Source organism: Panthera tigris, chromosome A1, assembly GCF_018350195.1.
Source record: "Panthera tigris isolate Pti1 chromosome A1, P.tigris_Pti1_mat1.1, whole genome shotgun sequence".
NCBI lineage: Eukaryota > Metazoa > Chordata > Mammalia > Carnivora > Felidae > Panthera > Panthera tigris.
This window is the reverse complement of record NC_056660.1, coordinates 23,151,204-23,168,406: the sequence shown is the minus strand read 5'-3', so window position 1 is coordinate 23,168,406 and position 17,203 is coordinate 23,151,204. Positions and strand designations below refer to the sequence as shown.

Below are 17,203 nucleotides of genomic sequence, written 5' to 3'. Positions count from 1 at the left end.
TGAGTGGACAGACTAGAGCAGCACCTCTCGAACTCTGAGAGCACCTGTGCACGTGAAGTAGCTGAGATTCCAGATTCTGCACTAACAAGTTCCTAGTGTTTGCCACCCTGATCCTTATTCTTTGTGCATCACTCTTCATTATACCTACTTCTCAGTCTGTTGAATGAACTCTGTATTTCATAGAACTCTGCATTTCAATTCTGTGACCAAATGTGATTTATAAATATGAGGTGACATGGGAAGTCATTCTAGAGTTAAGAATCTAGTCCTTACATTCTGATGTTAACACTCCAAAGCTTTCCATTCACTCCAGCTTTCCTCAATCATTAAGTGAGTTTTATGAAGATGTTTTCTTAGTCTAGACCTAACATACATTCTGAAAATCTGAAGTTAATTTCTTTTGCCTTCATTTTCCTTAGGAAATTCTTACACATATCAGTGAAAGTCTATTTTTAACTATTAGGGAGGGGAACAGAAGACAGTTCTTATTCAGGATTAATATTCCATTTTATAGTTTTGAGTTTTTAAGCCACATTTAGTCATGTGGATAATTTGCCATAAGAACTTTATTTCCTCCAATTGCTACAGACATCTTAAAGCACACAAGTTCCTTATCTTCTATTCAGTGTGTTGTTGTCACTTTGATCCCCTAAAGTTCAAGGACATTTTTTCAATGTCCATTATGAGGCAGCTGGGAGATCCTAGTGGTTCTAAAGGAGCACCTTCTAATCACAGAGCCTGCAAGGTGACTGATTTCATAAAACAAATGTGCTGCTTATGACTGAATTGTAAGTCTGGCTTTTCAAAGCACCTACAGGTAATTCACAAACAGTCTCATTGAAAAGTGACATATCTGTTAAGATAAATTGCCCTGAAGATGAGACAGTATACCCTTTCCACTTCCCCTCTGTATCAAGAGGGGATTAAAACAACAGTAACAGAAAGATATTTTCTCAACATCAGTTTAAGATAATTATTACTGACATTGTATCATATATTAATTTTTGTTATCCAATGAGAATTAACTTTCTCACCCCTGGAAATATATTGTGTAATGCCCCTTGGTTTCTTTAAAATCAAAAGCTTTTTTCCAGGCAATTTCATCAGTATATTGTGTTTATTTACCCAATTTCTTCTCTGTTTCTATTTCTTAAAGTTTCTTAAGTCACACCATCTATTATTAGAATATATTTTACTAACGTTCTAGCAGTGACGTGAACATTTCTTTATCCTTTAACATAATGATGTATGATTCAATGCAGGCCATACATATCTGAGCACCCACGTAAGCAAAAAAATATTGTTTAGACACTGTGTAAACAAAGATCGTTAATGACAAATGACTCCAGAAAACAACAGCCAATCTTCTGCCTATTTCAGTCATCCATTCATTCCTTAAAAATTTTTTGAATGTCTTTCATGTGACTGACACTGTGAAAGTCACTTGGATATCAGAGATAAATGGGGCATGGTTTCTACTGTCAAGATGCTCAAGGCTTATTTTTTTAATTTTTTAAAATTTATGTATTTAAATTCAAGTTACTTAACACACAGGGTAGTATGGGCTTCGGGAGTAGCATTCAGTGGTTCATCACTTACATATAACCCAATGCTCATCCCAACAAGTGCCTTCTTTAATGCCCATCATCCATTTAGCCCATATCCATACCCATCTCTCCTCCAGCAACCCTCAGTTTATTCTCTGTATTTAAGAGTCTCTTATGGTTTGCGTCCCTCTAAGAAACAAAACTGATGAACACAGAGGAAGGGAAGGAAAAATAAGATGCTCAAGGCCTATTAGAGAGTAAGACTATTAAAGACAATTGTCCTTCAGTGCAATAAGTGCTATTGCAGAAGAATTCAGTGTTCCTGTGGGATTACACTGAATGATCATCTAACTAACAAGGTCAAGGAAGTATTATACAGAAGACACTTGAGCTTGATTAGTAGGATTTAGCCATTCCTGGAGGGAGAGAAGAGGAAATGGGCATATCTGACTTGGGGGATAGCACCTGAAAAGGTCAAGAATTTATGGAGGCAATATACATGGACTTCAGGTGCATCTGAATGGTTGGGAATAGAAAGTGACAAAAAGTGAAAAGTGATGTGCCTAGAGAAACATTGGAAAGGGGACAGAGAAAACTCAGTTCCAGTCTTTCCAACTCCAAACACTGGTGCTTCTACCATACCAAGCTGTTCAGAGCAACTATATGAAAAGCCATACATGCCATACATTCTGTAGGAGGCTGGAGGAAGCGGAAGTCACGTTAGGTTGGCTCAATCATGGAAGGGTCTATAGAGTAAGAAGAAACTTCACTGCATCTGATTCATGTTGAACAGTTGGAAAGTGTCATGGTGTGCATGTTCCTGTGTCTTTTTTATCCTTTTCCGACTGGATCATTTCCAATAGCATATAATGGGCTCAAGGGATTACCATCTTAAGAAAACCTTCCTTGGGGAACCTGGGTTGGTTAAGTGTCCGACTTTGGCTCAGGTCATGATCTTGTAGTTCGTGGGCTCAAGCCCCACATTACGATCTATGCTAACAGCTCAGAGCCTGGAGCCTGCTTTTTATTCTGTCTGTCTGTCTGTCTGTCTCTCTCTCTCTCTCTCTGTCTTTGTTCCTCCTCCATTCATGCTGTCTCTCTCTGTCTCTCAAAAATAAATAAATATTTTAAAAAATTTTTTCAAGAAAATCTTCCTTGACCCCACATCCCACACCCCCTTCCACTCTACCTTATTTCCCTGCTGTTCTTCCTGTGTGATTTTTTGCAGGGTCTTTTACACCAGACAGTCTCCATGTCCTTACCTCTAGTTCTATCCTCAATGATTCTAGTCTGGCTTCCCACCATCAACCTGAAGAAGCATCTCTTATCAAGGTCATTGATGCTGCCATGGTTATCCCACTAGTCAATAACATTTGAAATAGTGACCACTCCTTCCTTCTTGACCAAATCTTCTCTCTTGCCTCCTTTGACATCCTTTCCTGGTTTTCCTTCTATTTCCCCTTCTACTCTGTCAAACACCTTCCCTGTGCATCCTCTAAATGTTGAAGACCTTAAGGCTCAATCTTTGGCTCATTTCTACATTCTCTACTCTCTCTTCCTAGATAATCTCAACAATCCTTCTGGAGTTAAATGTGTTATGCTATTGACTCTGAAACTTGTACCTCTAGCCTACACTTTACTGAAATTGGAGGCAAATGTCTAAATTCTTACTTGATGTCCTCACCTGACTATCCCATAGGCAATTCAAATTAATATCTCCAAAACAGAATTCATCATCTCCCCACTTGTCCTCTATTTCTAGTCTTACCTATCTCTTTAGCTGTTCACCCAGGAAAATCATGGAGAGTAAGAAGGAACAAAGGAAGACAGGAAGCAACCAGTTTATAAAGGACCAATGATGGAAAAGATGAAATCTGGGATTAAAGATGGTATATTAGAGGGGCACCTGGCTGGCTCAATTGGTTAGGTGTCCAAGTTCAGCTCAGGTCATGACCTCACGGCTCCTGAGTTCAAGTCCTACTCTGGGCTCCATACTGACAGTGCAGAGCCTGCTTGGAATTCTCTCTGTCCCTCTCTCTCTGCCCCTTCCCCTTTCATGTGTGAATTCTCTCTCTCTCAAAATAAAAAGGCTATTTTTAAAAAGATTATATGTCAGATAGACTATCACCAGCTGCTTTAACAAATAAGTCGTAAAATTCTAGTGACTTAACACAAGAGAAGTTTATTGCATACTTATGGCACTGTCCAGGCGTTTGCCAAGTGTCTTCACGTGGTAATTCAGGACATAGTCACCTTCTGCCCGGTGGCTCCACCATCCCCTTGGACCTCAGAGTTCTTTGAATCTTGTCAGAGGTCCTGAGAAGAAAGGGCTGAGAATGCACAATCATTTCTTAAAACCCCAGCTCAGAAGAGAAGCATATAACTTCTGCTCATATTCTATTTGGAGAAAACTAATCACACAATCCTGCTTTGATTCAAGGAGACTGGGAAGAGTAGTCTCCAGCTGGACAGTTGCCCACTGTGGAAAGGGAAGTACACATGTGTGGTGGTTAGCTAGCTGTCTCTGCTACAGCCAGATAACCCACGGAACCCAGAACTGGGGCTTATCTGAGGAAAAGTAAAGATCTAAGGAGAAATTACAAATACAGTGAAAAATAGTTTTCATGTGAAGAAAGAAAAGAGTATTATGTGAGGATAGAGAAGAGAATTGAGATGTTACAATACTATAAAATTTTTACGAGAGGATTTCTTATACCTTCCTTTGTAAGTTAACCTGAAGCTCCTGCTCTCTGGACTCCTACAAGCTATATTTCTTTAGGGTATGAAAAAGTATGATCTCTCCATGAGACTACCATGGAAGAAAAACTGAAAACTGGATTTCTACTAGCTCCTGCCAGTGTTTTTAAACGAATGAACACACAAATATGTTCTGACAGTTGCAAGAACAGGATAAATAATGAAGTAGATCCAGAAAAAGATATTGTCAGCTAATTGTTCTCTGCTACTTTCTTACGTTCCCTTGGATGTCTGTTACAAATGAAGTTTTTAGTAAATGTAGTTTTCAAGGTAGCCTGACATCTTACCTAGGAATTTGGCAGCCCTGTGTAATGAGCTGCCAGAGAATGGGATGGCAGGTAATGAAGAATTGAGTGTTCTAAACTCCCTTCCTCCACTTTGACTTCATGTTCTTATTATTAAGAAGTGGGTCATGAACAAGAAGAGAACTTTATTCAAGTGTTGTGACAGATCAGCTGCCAAAGTATATCCCTGGGTTGGAAGAGACAGAAAATCACAAAGTCCTGCAGGGCATGGGTCATAGAGGGAATATCAAGGTCACAGACAATAGCCAGATTGGCAGCCATAAGCCTTTCTCCTTCTGAGAAGTTTGGCTTTCCCACAGAATCAATGACCTGGGATACTGGCCACACCAGAATAGAGAACATAGACTGGAAAGAAATGGGTGGTGTCATGTCAGGTGGAGATCAGTAGAGTCCCAAACTATGAAATACAAGAGTCTAAATCCTCCTCAGGACAAATATTCAGGGGATAATATTCTAATATGATGTTCTGTAACTTGTTAGAAATGAAAAATAAACAGCTGGTGGCATTTTTCCATAAGTCAGGTGGCTATGGGACATGTTCTCACCCACTTAGTTGCCAAAAAGACTTCCAACTAGGTTGCCATGGAGACAACCTAGGAATCAAAGACATGACTTAAATTATTAAAATCTACTAATCCAAGAAGGAGAAACTCTGATTGAATAGGTTTTCACTGAGACTGGCAATACTTATCTCAGGGAAAATGAAGAATTAAAATCTTTTTCTACATTGTTTGTGAGCTGTGACACCAGGTTTATATCACTGTATTCACTATTAGTTTAGACATAGAGATTTTTATAGCACAGTAAATTCTTCTTTCAGTTTATCAATGTATCTATGATTTATCATGTATATTAGTCTCACACATAACAAATGTGTTAATCAATGCCCCCCCAACAAATAATCTATGTTCTATCCCAGTTCAATGTCAGAAGATGGCATAAGAACAATTCATTGGTAGGAAAATCTGCCATTTGACTTGTGATGCTGGTGGCTTGTGAATTAAATACAGTCATGAACATAAAACAGCTTTTGCACAGAAGGCCACCCTGTTCAAAGTCTATCCCCCAGGAATCTAGAGAGCATCTAGATATAATTCTAGCATTCTAGGGCTTAGGTGTTCAGTGGCACTGAGATGAGTTAAAGGACAATGTCTACCACTAAACACCCTTGCTTAGGCCAAGTAGAAAACTTGATGTATTAGATAGATGGTATGAACTTGTATCTTCCCAAATCCCTCCTACTTAAAATTGCCTGCCTCACTAGTATAATAATCTCTGCCCTTCCTAACTACTCAACCACAAAACATGATCTTAGAGTCATTCTTTTGCTTTAGACAGCAAATGTACAGCCAGTGTCTCCAGAGGAATAAGGAAACTCAAAGAAACCACTTTGGTTGTTGACAGAGAAGACAGACAACCCCCAAACAGGTATTGTGGACCAAAGCAAATCCTTGTAAGACTCATCAAACAATAATGGGTGAACAAGAGGTTCTCCTTTCAGAGAGGAAAGGAAGGCAGAAGTGGCATGAAATTTAAGGAATACTTACCTCCTAGGTCTTCTCTCTTAGAAACAAAATGGCACCTTATATGAAGTGGAAATTAACTAAATTTACTAAAAATGAAGGGATTCCATTCCTCTAGCATCCAATTTCTCTTCCTGACAGTACCTTCCTCTTTCTCCTATCCTTTCCCCCATATCCTCAACCTACAGTTGTTTCTAACCACCACTGCAACAAACTATAGAAAAGAAAAAGATAATAAATAATGGAAACTGCCAATATCCATTCATCCTTTCCTCCTCACTTAGAGAATCCCAATTTTGTTTTGGGAGGCAATATGACCACTGAGAAATATTCATCTCCTCGGACTCTATTCCACTGTGGAACACCATGGAACATAGTTCTGGCCAGTAAGATATAAGCAGAGTAGGGAAGCTCTTGTTTTCCTGGTAATAGTATTTGTTGGCATAATCCTTCTCCTCCTGCCCTTTCTTTCCTCCTTTCTTCTAGAATGGAAATACGAAGCTGTATTGAGCAAAAGGTTAATAGAACTTTGTTATCATCTTATATCAGGAGTAGGAAAACCATGGCCCAGGGGTACTAGTGGGGGGCTAGAAGGTGCCTTGGTTTTTAAAGTTTCCCTTGAGGACCCAGCTTAGACTGCAGACTAATTGTTATGTAAAAACAATAAAGCTCTTTTGATGAAGACATTATGTCTGTTTTATGCCACTAAAAAGTAATGTTGTCCAATATGCCATGGCTGTTATTTGACAGTGTGAGAATTTCCATGAGCAGAGACACATTTAAATATCAGGGAATGATGGAAGAGATGCCCAAAGGTACATGTCTATACCAAATCAGGAGCTGTGGCTTAATGGCTTGGCAGGATTGTCAAGGATTTGGAAGGAACAAGGTTAGAAAATTGGTGGCTAGGAGGTCTAGGAAGGAGGTATGTAGACAGCTATTTTTGAATAGACACAGAATGTGAAAAATACTTTGTCCCATGTGAATGATCTCAGAGGATTTTAACATACAGGTGGCTTGGACAGCCAATCCATAAAGAGTCATCAGCCTCTTTCTCCAGCCACCCCTGCCATTGCCCAACAAGCTCATGAACAAAATGGCCATGGCAGCAAGGATGGAGGTTATGCATGGGCTCAAAACCACAGGCTTCCACTTGCCAAGGCCAACCTGGCTTCAGCTACTGCTGAGTGCCCAATCTGCAAACAGCCAGCAACTATATGAATGGATTCAGAAGCAGACCTTCCTACAGTCAAGCCTTGAGATGATTACAGCCCCAGCCAACAGCTTCACTGTAACTTCATGATAAACCCAGAGATAGAAACATCCAGCTGAGCTGCTTCCTACTTTCTAACACACAGAAACTCTGATATAATAAATGTTTATTATTTTAAGCTGCTAATCTTGAAGTAGTTTGTTACACAATAGTAGGTAACGTATATTTAGAGTGAAAAACACTGTGACCAGAGAGTCCCAGATAACCTAGATGTGATAGTGGTAAAGAACTCCAAGAGATATACTCAAGGCTTTTTTTAATTTTAGTTTTCTATCTTGGTACTTTTTTTTTTAATTCTTACATTATGTGACAAATAGAAGCATGCCTTATGGCTAAAGTAGCTGATTTCCAAAAAATGAAATTTCTTTTTTATTATTTCCTCAGAAGATTCTATCTGGATATTGACAGCTTGGAGAAAGTTCCCCTTAAGTGCCATCTCTTTCACCTGTCAGCTGTCATCCAAAGCACCATGATGATGATAGGAACTTATAAAAATAAAAGAGAGAGTGGATGATCAGAGTCCTAGAAACAGCTGTGTGACATCTCTGACGCAGTAATAGCCAAGAAAAATGAAAATTTATAATGGCTATGAGAGTTAAAATTGAGAATTCATAAAACCATGACAAAACCAGAATGAATAGGAATATCTCAACTTCTAATTCTTTCTCACTCTGATTGATTTGCCCTTCCTGTAGAACAGAGTGCAGCCACCTCTGAGTGACCAATGGACTCTGACATGAAACCAAACCCGACTTCCACAGATCTTTTAATCAGGAATAATTTTTATTCATGTATCGGTCCCCAGCCAGCTGACACTCAAAGAGCAACCACAATCACTTTCAATGGATTTATTTCCAGGTATAAATCTATGTCTTTTTAATTGCATTTTTGTTGTTGTTGTTCAGAAAAAGATTAATTCCGTGACCTTGCAATATAATTTTCCTCTTTGATTTTCTAACAAAGAAAATAGGTCTTTGGAGAAATCATCACTATGGACAAGTTTCTTTCATCAGAAAGCTATTTATTCTCCTTTCTCTCCTATCTAGTAAAGATACGGATCTTGTACCTTAGCTCCAGAACTAGAGTCCCTATCTCAAGTCTTTAAGATTTAATCTATTTCATTTTCTACCTTAGGTCTGCAATTATTCACTACAAATCACTTGCAAATAACCTTTGGTTATTTTATCACTTCTGGATGTCAAGAGATCACTGCAATTTTTACCTCAATATTATCCTATAGGAATTAAATTTTAAAACAATGTATGATCTTCACTGTGGCAGTTGTCACATCTCCTAAAAGAATGTGTTAAACTACCCATTGGCATGGTTTTCAGATCTAGGGACACCAGTTGCTCGTGAGCTAAAATCAATTTGCCAAGTAATGAAACAATCATCCTTACCCATTTCCCTAGTTAGTATTTTCCATACTCAATGGAAATTCTGACCTCTTCTTTCTGTCTTCCTCTAAGCAAATGATTAAAGACAAAACACTGACCTTGGGTCTCCAAGACCCAGACTCTCCAAACTTCACCTAATGTCACCTGACCTTTTTCTATTTAAGATTGGCTGTAAGGCCCTACAATTACACAACCAGCAAAGGCAGACATAACATTAATAATTAAGATAGGAAACCAAGCTAACAACATTGCTTCAAAGTTTGGGAAAATGTCTGAGATAGGAATCACAGGAGAGGGAAAGCACTCAAGAAATGTAATTTCTTACCATTTTATTTAGCTTATGATATAAATACATGGTATATTCATTCCGAGTTTGTAGTAACAAATTACTCCAATGTTGGTGACATCAAACAACAGAAATTTATTCTTTCACAGCTATGGAGGCCAGAGGTCTGACATCAAGTTGTCTTGGAAGTTTGTGCAGGAGCATCTTTCCCTGCCTCTTCCTGATTTTGATGGTTCAAGGCATCCCTTGGCCATCATTCCAATACCTGCCTCTGTGGCCCCACTGTCTCCTTCACTTTTCTGTATCTTCTCTTCTATCTGTCTCAAATAACCCTCTTTGTCTTGCAATTGGATTTAGGGCCCATCTGGGTAATCTAGGATAATGATCTCCTAATATCAAGATCTTTAATTACATCTGCAAAGGCCCTTTTCTCAACTAAAGTAACATTTACAGGTTCCAGGAATTTGACATGATCATTTTTCAGATGCTCATACATGAGTATATGGATAAAGGTAGGGACATGCACTCAGGGGAACCTATTTCTGTGCTGGTTGAAGAATGAGATATTGGATCAGTTGAGTACAACCACAGCAGGTTAGCATTTTTTGGTGTCTGCTTTGTGCTCGTCATGTGTGATTCTGTGAAAATACAGAAATTTTAAAACTTGGTTCAATTTTCAAACTGTTAGAATAGAATAAAATACACTTGATGCTAGAAACCTGCTAATGCACAGAAAAGAAAGAGCATGTGGGCACATGAGTTAGAAAGAACAGAGTTTAAATCCTGGCTATACTGAACTCCAGTTGTATGATTATGGGTGAGTTAATTTGTTCATTATTTTTTTTAAAAATAAATAAATATTGTGGTTATAAGAGTAGTTTGGAGAGATGTATGGAGAGGGAAACTAACCACTGAAGTAGAGCCTTGCCATGGTCCATGGGAGAAAAGGGATTTAACGCCTACTCATTAGCACTCTTAGGTATGTTATACTTTCGACTTTATTACCACCTCACAATAATGCTAAGGCATAGCTGTGTAATCTGCAATATATAGGTGAGCAGAGAGGGTGAATAACTTGCCCAAAGTCTCACAGCTGTTGACCAATACAGCTGGAGTCCAAATGTAGATCTTTCTGACCACAAAGTCCATTGAAATGAGAAAAATGATTAGGATGTGTTGACTAACCTTATCGTGCTAATCATTTTTGTAATATCTAATCATTAAAATGTGCACCTTAAACTTACACAATGTTTAATATCAATTATATCTCAACAAAACGGGGGAGGGAGAGAAATTGTAAAAGCGCTCTTTTGTGCATTCAATGGGAGTTGCATGCCCAGGTTATGGATAGAACATAATTCTTACTTGGATCAGGGAAGAGAGTAAAGAAAGGCACAAGGGCATTTAAAGCAGTGCAAAGACTTGAAAATCTAAATCAGTATCTAAAACTGGTTGGTGTCTACAATAAAGGATTAAATATGAGAGCTTGGGAAAAATAGGAAAAATAAATGGTAAGGCTTATAGATTGAAGCTCACTGTCTAAAATATCCTTTCTGGTATTTATTCAGATGTCACCTGTGACATGTTGGCCATGTTCAATGCATAGTGAGAGGTCCTGAGATGTGTAAGAGAATAGGTAAGTCACAGCTCTTGCCCTCAAGAAGCAACCGAAAATATACTAGGTCAGTCATCTGGAGGTTTGGCCATGGGGCAAGAGGAATCCAGGCTAGCATCAAATTAGGAACTTCCCAGTTATCTCCTATCTCAAGTCTGAACATCTAGAGTAGAGAGGTCCTAAATGTAGCCACAGATTTTGTATTTTGTTCCCATTCCATAGGATCTTCCCACCTCAACCACAACCTGATGCCCAGGCTTTCTGCTAACTCTACCTCCACCCCACATCCAGCCACCTACCACATTCTGAAGGGAGGAACTGGAACAGTTGTCCTGAATTCTAACCACTGAGCTAGGCGACCTCACATACTTGCCTAGTTCTTACCAGTCCCCTTGGGAGTTGTAACCAGTTACTGGTTCTTGTCACATGAAGGCCAGACCCAAATATCATTCAAGATGCCAGTGCCTTTGCCCTTTTGTGATTCAGGCCAGTTCTCTGGGTAGTAACACCAGCCTGGATTTGATTGAAGGTTTTTCACATTTGTTCAGACTTCGCTGCAAGGGACAGGGTACCTGCCACTTCTGTCCTGATAACTTTTTCTATTCCCATCCATCTGGCCCTCTCACAGCATATGCCTAGCAGCACTGAATGGAGGTGTTTGTCAAGTGACTGAGATGCACAGGGAGCTGTATAACAAATGAAGTAAATTAACAAGGAGCTACCCAAAGGACGAATGAAATGAGCAGGGTAATGTATAACAAATGAGTGAAAATACCAGGGAAGGGAAAGTTTGGAGGTCTCAGTGAGGGTGGAGAGCTAACACAGGCAGAGGCAGGTACATGGGCTGTGGCAGAATAACAGAATCACTGAATTTAGACGGTTCTATTTCTTTACATGTCTGTCTTCACATTAGTGAGTCAACTTCTTTCATGTATTTGAATAAATTTTTTTGTCATATTATTCTCAGGTCACCTAAAATAGAGGTGGGGTCAGCACTCAAAAAAACAAAGTACTCCTGTGATTTAAAAACAAGCTATTTCCCAGGAAGAGATGGATGGGTTAAACTGTTCTATACATGTTCTGCTCAACCATATCAATTTCTTGGGTGGGTTGTTTTCCTAACAATTGTAGAGAAAGTGACCCCAAGATTCCCAGAATCAATCATGGCTAATCTCAATAGTGTGTTATTCCAGGAAATGCTCTGATCTAACAAAGGTTTCTTTCAAATGACGCCTCGATTGCCTAAAATTTATACCTACCCAATGCCCTGGTACCTTCTGTGATTCTGAGTCAGTGATAATTTTCTTGAGTTTTCTAAGCTTTATTATTAACAGAGCCAAATCCAAAGAGGAGGCAAAACAGGTTAAGGGGACATCTCTCCTCTCATAATTCACAGAGTGTCAGTATAAATCACCCAGACGATGACAGATAATTACAAAACAGTATTTATAGCTAACGCCTAAGTATTCAATCCAGTTTATGGATTAGACTCTCCTGCCCCATTACTTTACCTATTTTCTTTCCATCTCAGTGCTTCCCATAATCACCAAATATTAGATTAGCAAGAAACAAAAATAAAACTCAAACTAGTCTGTGAAGAACCTAGGGTCTCAAAGATGGTTGGTAAGGATTAAAGCAATTGACATTTTTGGATTAGCATAAATTTCTACCATCCATGCTTTCCCTGTGTTCACCTGTGTTTACTAGCATAGTAATCCTTTCAGATTCTCCACAAAGTAAATACTTATACCTAAGGCTCTTCTCTGCATCTAGGGTGAGGCCATGGTGAAATGACATGACTTGGTATGAAAAAAGACAGTTGTGCTAATTTCACATGAAAGTCAGAGGAACAAGAATGGATCTGTGCCTTGCAACTCCCACAGCCCACAGACTGCATAAAAACCACACCCAAAATGTACACCCGTCCCAATGCTGAAATGCCCTGAAAGCTTCAATCAAGAGACCTTTCCTGGAACAGATCTAGGAAAGGTTACCCATGGTGGGCCTACATTCTCCCTCTTTCTTAGGAAGGACAGCACATTTATTCCACACAAATTTAAGAGATTTCATCTTTCCTGTTTCTTTCTTTGGCATTTTCCAGGCAAGTAGATCTGAGGGTGAACTTTAAAGTGTGATTCGATTACAGGATTTTTATACTGGTTGTGAGGCATTGCTTCCCTCAGTTACCCTCTGTCCTCTTGAGTCTGCAGAGTGGTGATTTGGACCTGACTCACTTGCTCTGCAGGGAGGATAAAAATGATGGTCATAGTAATGCCTTTTGGCATTTACCAAGAATTTGCCATCCACAAGGCACTGTACCACGTTCTCTGTGGTTTATTTTATGAGCTGATTACTATAAGGCACAACCAGGAAACGGCTCTATTTTTCTCCTATTACTGGCATGCTACATCAAAGCTTACTGTGCCCCCCAAACAACATCTCAGGCAGTTCCCACCACTTTAATGCAATTTGAGACTCACTCCCAGGTATTAAAAAATTCAGTAGTATCATATAAACACAGCAATATCATATCTTATTTACAATTTCTTCCTTGCTTCCTAATTCAGTTCTGGCCCATGGGCCAAACACATGCCATAGGTACATGATCTACTCTCTCACACCGTTTCCACCTTTCACTTTCCATCTTTGCCCTCTTCCACACTCAGGGAGGCAGGGAGGTGGGGACGAAGAAGGGGAGCAAACTACAGAAAATCCCCCCGAGATCACTGTAGCCAGACATCAAGCCTTCAAGTTATATAGGGGCCCGTCCTTCAGAGCCTCCCTGACAGACGTGTTGAATTTGGCACTGACTGGTTCTCTGACCTGGGCCCTGGGCTCTCTGGACAGCCTCTTCCAGTCCCCCCCCCAATCTCCTATTCTCAGCAGTCCAACCTTGGCCTCTAATTGCTGCTGTCTCCCTCCCCCTTGCAGGTGCCCTTTTGGGGGAAGATCCCTTCAAGATGGCTGGTAGCCTGTTTACCTCTACTGGTGATGGTGATGGGAACTCAAACGTCATTATAGATTGGCCCAGATGCAGTGCTCCCCTGCCCCCCTTCTCTACCTCTGAGGGCTGTTCCAGACAGCCTACCCACTTCATAACTCTCTATGAAGGAGGCAGGCATCAATCTTACTCTCCAATCCCAGGGACACGTGAAGTTTCCCACACCTCTCTCTCTCTCTCTCTATGCCCCATCCCAAAAGTAAACTACCCACCAGGCCTCTGCCAGGATTGAGAGACCAGCACTCCCTTCTGTAAGACTGCTAGTCTCTACAGTAGTCCTCTTGGAAAGGAGTTGCGGGGCGGGGCGGGGCGGGGGGGGGGGTGTAGTGTTTGGAACAACCCGGAATAAAAGCCAAAGAGTTTTCCATTAATATGGATTTCTTTCAATAAAATCCTTTCAAATGTCTTTTCTTTTTTTATAAGCAAAAACAGATGAAACAGATTGTTACTTGCTGATCATATTCATCATCTCTTAGTAAGACTGCCCTAGATGTGTCTCTCCCTTGTCTTTAGAATGTAAAACTTCACATTCCATATCATGTTCTATTATACATATCCAACACAGGTGCCCACTTCCCTTTATTGCTCATATTCCAGGTCTCATTAACACATGGAGACAAGCATACAGCTTTACACAGCTCTAAGTGGTCACTCAGGAGCAGTCTTTAGCATCAAGGATTCATACCCCATCCCTCCCAGCTTCCCCTGGGCAATTACTCACAGTCCTGATGTCCACACATGGAAATCCCAACTCTATCTACCCATAGGATGAAGCTTCCTCTTTAAGATACAAAGGAGATGGGGCACAAGATTCCCTTTTCTCTTTACCACCTGTCTTTCATATCCCCAGAAAGCCATAACAGGCTGTACATACATGAATTTCTTCACTAAACCAATTTTTAAAGGGAATTATAACTTGGGAGAAGGAGAGATTAATTGTAACTATTCCCAGAGTCTAGAGGAAAAGTCCCCAAGAAAATCAGCCCTTCACAAGAAGATCGTTCATAGATGCTCCCCCCAGATTCTAACCTGGTTGCCCTACCTGGAGGGTCCTGATTTCCTCTCTTTGTAATCACTTATTTTTATAAGTTTCCATCCATAAATTCCATTCACCTCTCAATAAAACTACCCCTATCCACAGAGAGGAATATAACTTCCTGGATCTTACCTAATAAAAATATGTGTTTTTAAAGTGTTTATGTGTTTCATAAGTTTTATTATAAAATATTTCAAGCAATGATAACACTATAAAGTACCCTGTTCCAAGTATCCATGCATCCTCTACTCAGCTTTATCAAATATTAACATTTTGCTATATTTGCTTCAGATTCTTTTTCTTAAAAATAAACATTTTACAAGTGTGGCTGAATCTCTACCACTCCACCACCCCAAATCCTGCACCCATTCCGTATTCTATCCCCAACCCCACTGTGACAAGATGCTCTACAGGATATTATGTTCTGCCTCATATTTTTCCTTAGGCTTCAATCGATCAGGCTATACTATCCTATGGTTTGCTTTCCATGATATCAGCAGGATTTCCATGCTTCTCAAAACAATCTGGAGAGGATGGAATCCCCTCAAGATGCCACTGTATAAAGTGGACACAGCGTCTTTCAGGCTGGGTTTCCCTTGTGATTTCCCATTCATTTATTCATTTATCAATAAGTGTATGTGCCAGGCACAGTTCTATAGTCTGGGAACACAATAATGAACAAGACTGGCAAAACCACCACACCTAAAGAACTTGCATTCCTATGCAGGAAGAGAGACAATAAAAACGTAAACCAAGGATCACGGGGCACCTGGGTAGCTCGGTAGGTTGAGCATCTGACTCTTGATTTCCACTCAGGTCATGATCTCACAGCTCATGGGAAAGAGCCCCACAGTGGGCTCTGTGCTGACAGCACAGAGCCTGCTTGGGATTCTCTCTTTCTCTGTCTCTCTCTGCCCTTCCCCCACTTTCTCGCCCTCCCTCAAATTAAATAAATAAACATTTAAATATATATATGTATATAAATGATGGGTGCCTGGGTGGCTCAGTCAGTTGAGCATCCGACTCTTGATTTTGGCTCAGGTCATGATCTCAGGGTCGTGGGATTGAGTCCCACACTGGGCTCCAAACAGAGTGTGGAGTTTGCTTAGGATCCTCAATCTCTCTCTCTCTCTCTCTCTCTCTCTCTCTCTCTCTCTCTGCCTCTCTCCCCTGCTTGTGTGCTCTCTCTATATATAAAATAAAATGAAGTATAATAAAAGTAAAATAAAAAATATTTAAAAATATAATAAAATATATATGGTATATATACATATACCAATAGATCAGATAACCATTACCAGATAATGGGTAAATGTTTAGTAGAAAAGGGGGAGAAAACCATGATTGTAGGATAGAGAGTTATGAGAAGTAAGAGGGGTCATTTAGCTAGGAGGGGTGGCCAGGTCCTCTCTCTTAGGAGATGACAATGGACCTGCCTAGGACTTAGATGATGAGGGAAAATCTGGAAGAGACATGTTCCAGGCAGAGAGGACCACGAATGTCAAGTCACAGATCCAGGATTGAATTGAGAGTTCATCAAACGGAAGGACAACCTATTTTGCCTGGTGTCTGGAGGGAGGAGAAGACAGGAGGCAGAGGAGCCCCCAGAGCCTGGGCGGCTTGTGAGATCAGGCACGTGCAGTCAGCGTAGGTGGGGTCAAGGCTGGGGTGATGGGAAGTAGCATCAAAACCTGGCTCAGAGTTGACATCTGCACTTGCTGCATCATAATTAGCAATATAGCCCCTCTGACCTTTGGACCCTGTAAGACACTGGTGGGCAGAATAGAGTCTGGCTCTTTTCCTGCTTGCCCCAGACCCTACAGAATCAAGAAGTGGGCCTTAATGTACCTTAATGGTACCTTTCAATAGTTTTCTCAAGAGGCTCCAATAAATGGCTCATTCTAAGAGCCCTATTATGTTCTTCCCAGAAGTCTTGACTCTAATTAGTCTGGGAGAAGAGGAACAGGATGGCCTGTCTTCTCAATATATAAGCATTCCTGCATCTAATCCCCCAGCAACCCAGCGACGAGGGTATCACAACCCTGTTTTTCAGGCAAGCCATCTGAAGTTCAGAAGGTTTCATCAGCTCCTCAGAGGGGCACACAGCCACACCCAAAATCAAACACACTACTATTTCAGTGAAACATGAATATATACACTAGGTAAGATAAAGATCATAGATACCAACATGTCAGTTCTGGTCAAGTTTTACTACCAAATAATTACTTTTTAAAAAATCTCTTTGTTTCAATGCTTTTGGATGCAAGGGATTATGAACCTATGCTTGGGTGACCCTAATGTGCTCATCGGTTAAGTGGGAAACAAAACTATCCTGACCGGGTCACAGATTTCCTGGGAAAAACAAAGGTAACAAGAGCCATCACTGAATACTTCCTATATAGTAAGCACTGTTCTAAGTCCGTCTAAACGCTCACAACCCTAGCAAGCAGGTAGATACTTTTA

At 40.3% G+C, this 17,203-nt stretch overlaps 1 long non-coding RNA gene across 2 annotated transcripts in view; it reads right to left on the bottom strand.

Annotated features, from left to right (window-relative positions):
• Positions 1–3,709: 3,709 nt before the first annotated feature.
• LOC122234509 overlaps positions 3,710–17,203 on the bottom strand; it is an 84,820-nt gene continuing 71,326 nt past the window's right edge. For both annotated transcript variants that reach the window (XR_006212277.1, XR_006212283.1), the window contains exon 3: positions 3,710–3,877. This is a non-coding gene — a long non-coding RNA (uncharacterized LOC122234509). The remainder of the gene's footprint in view (positions 3,878–17,203) is intronic.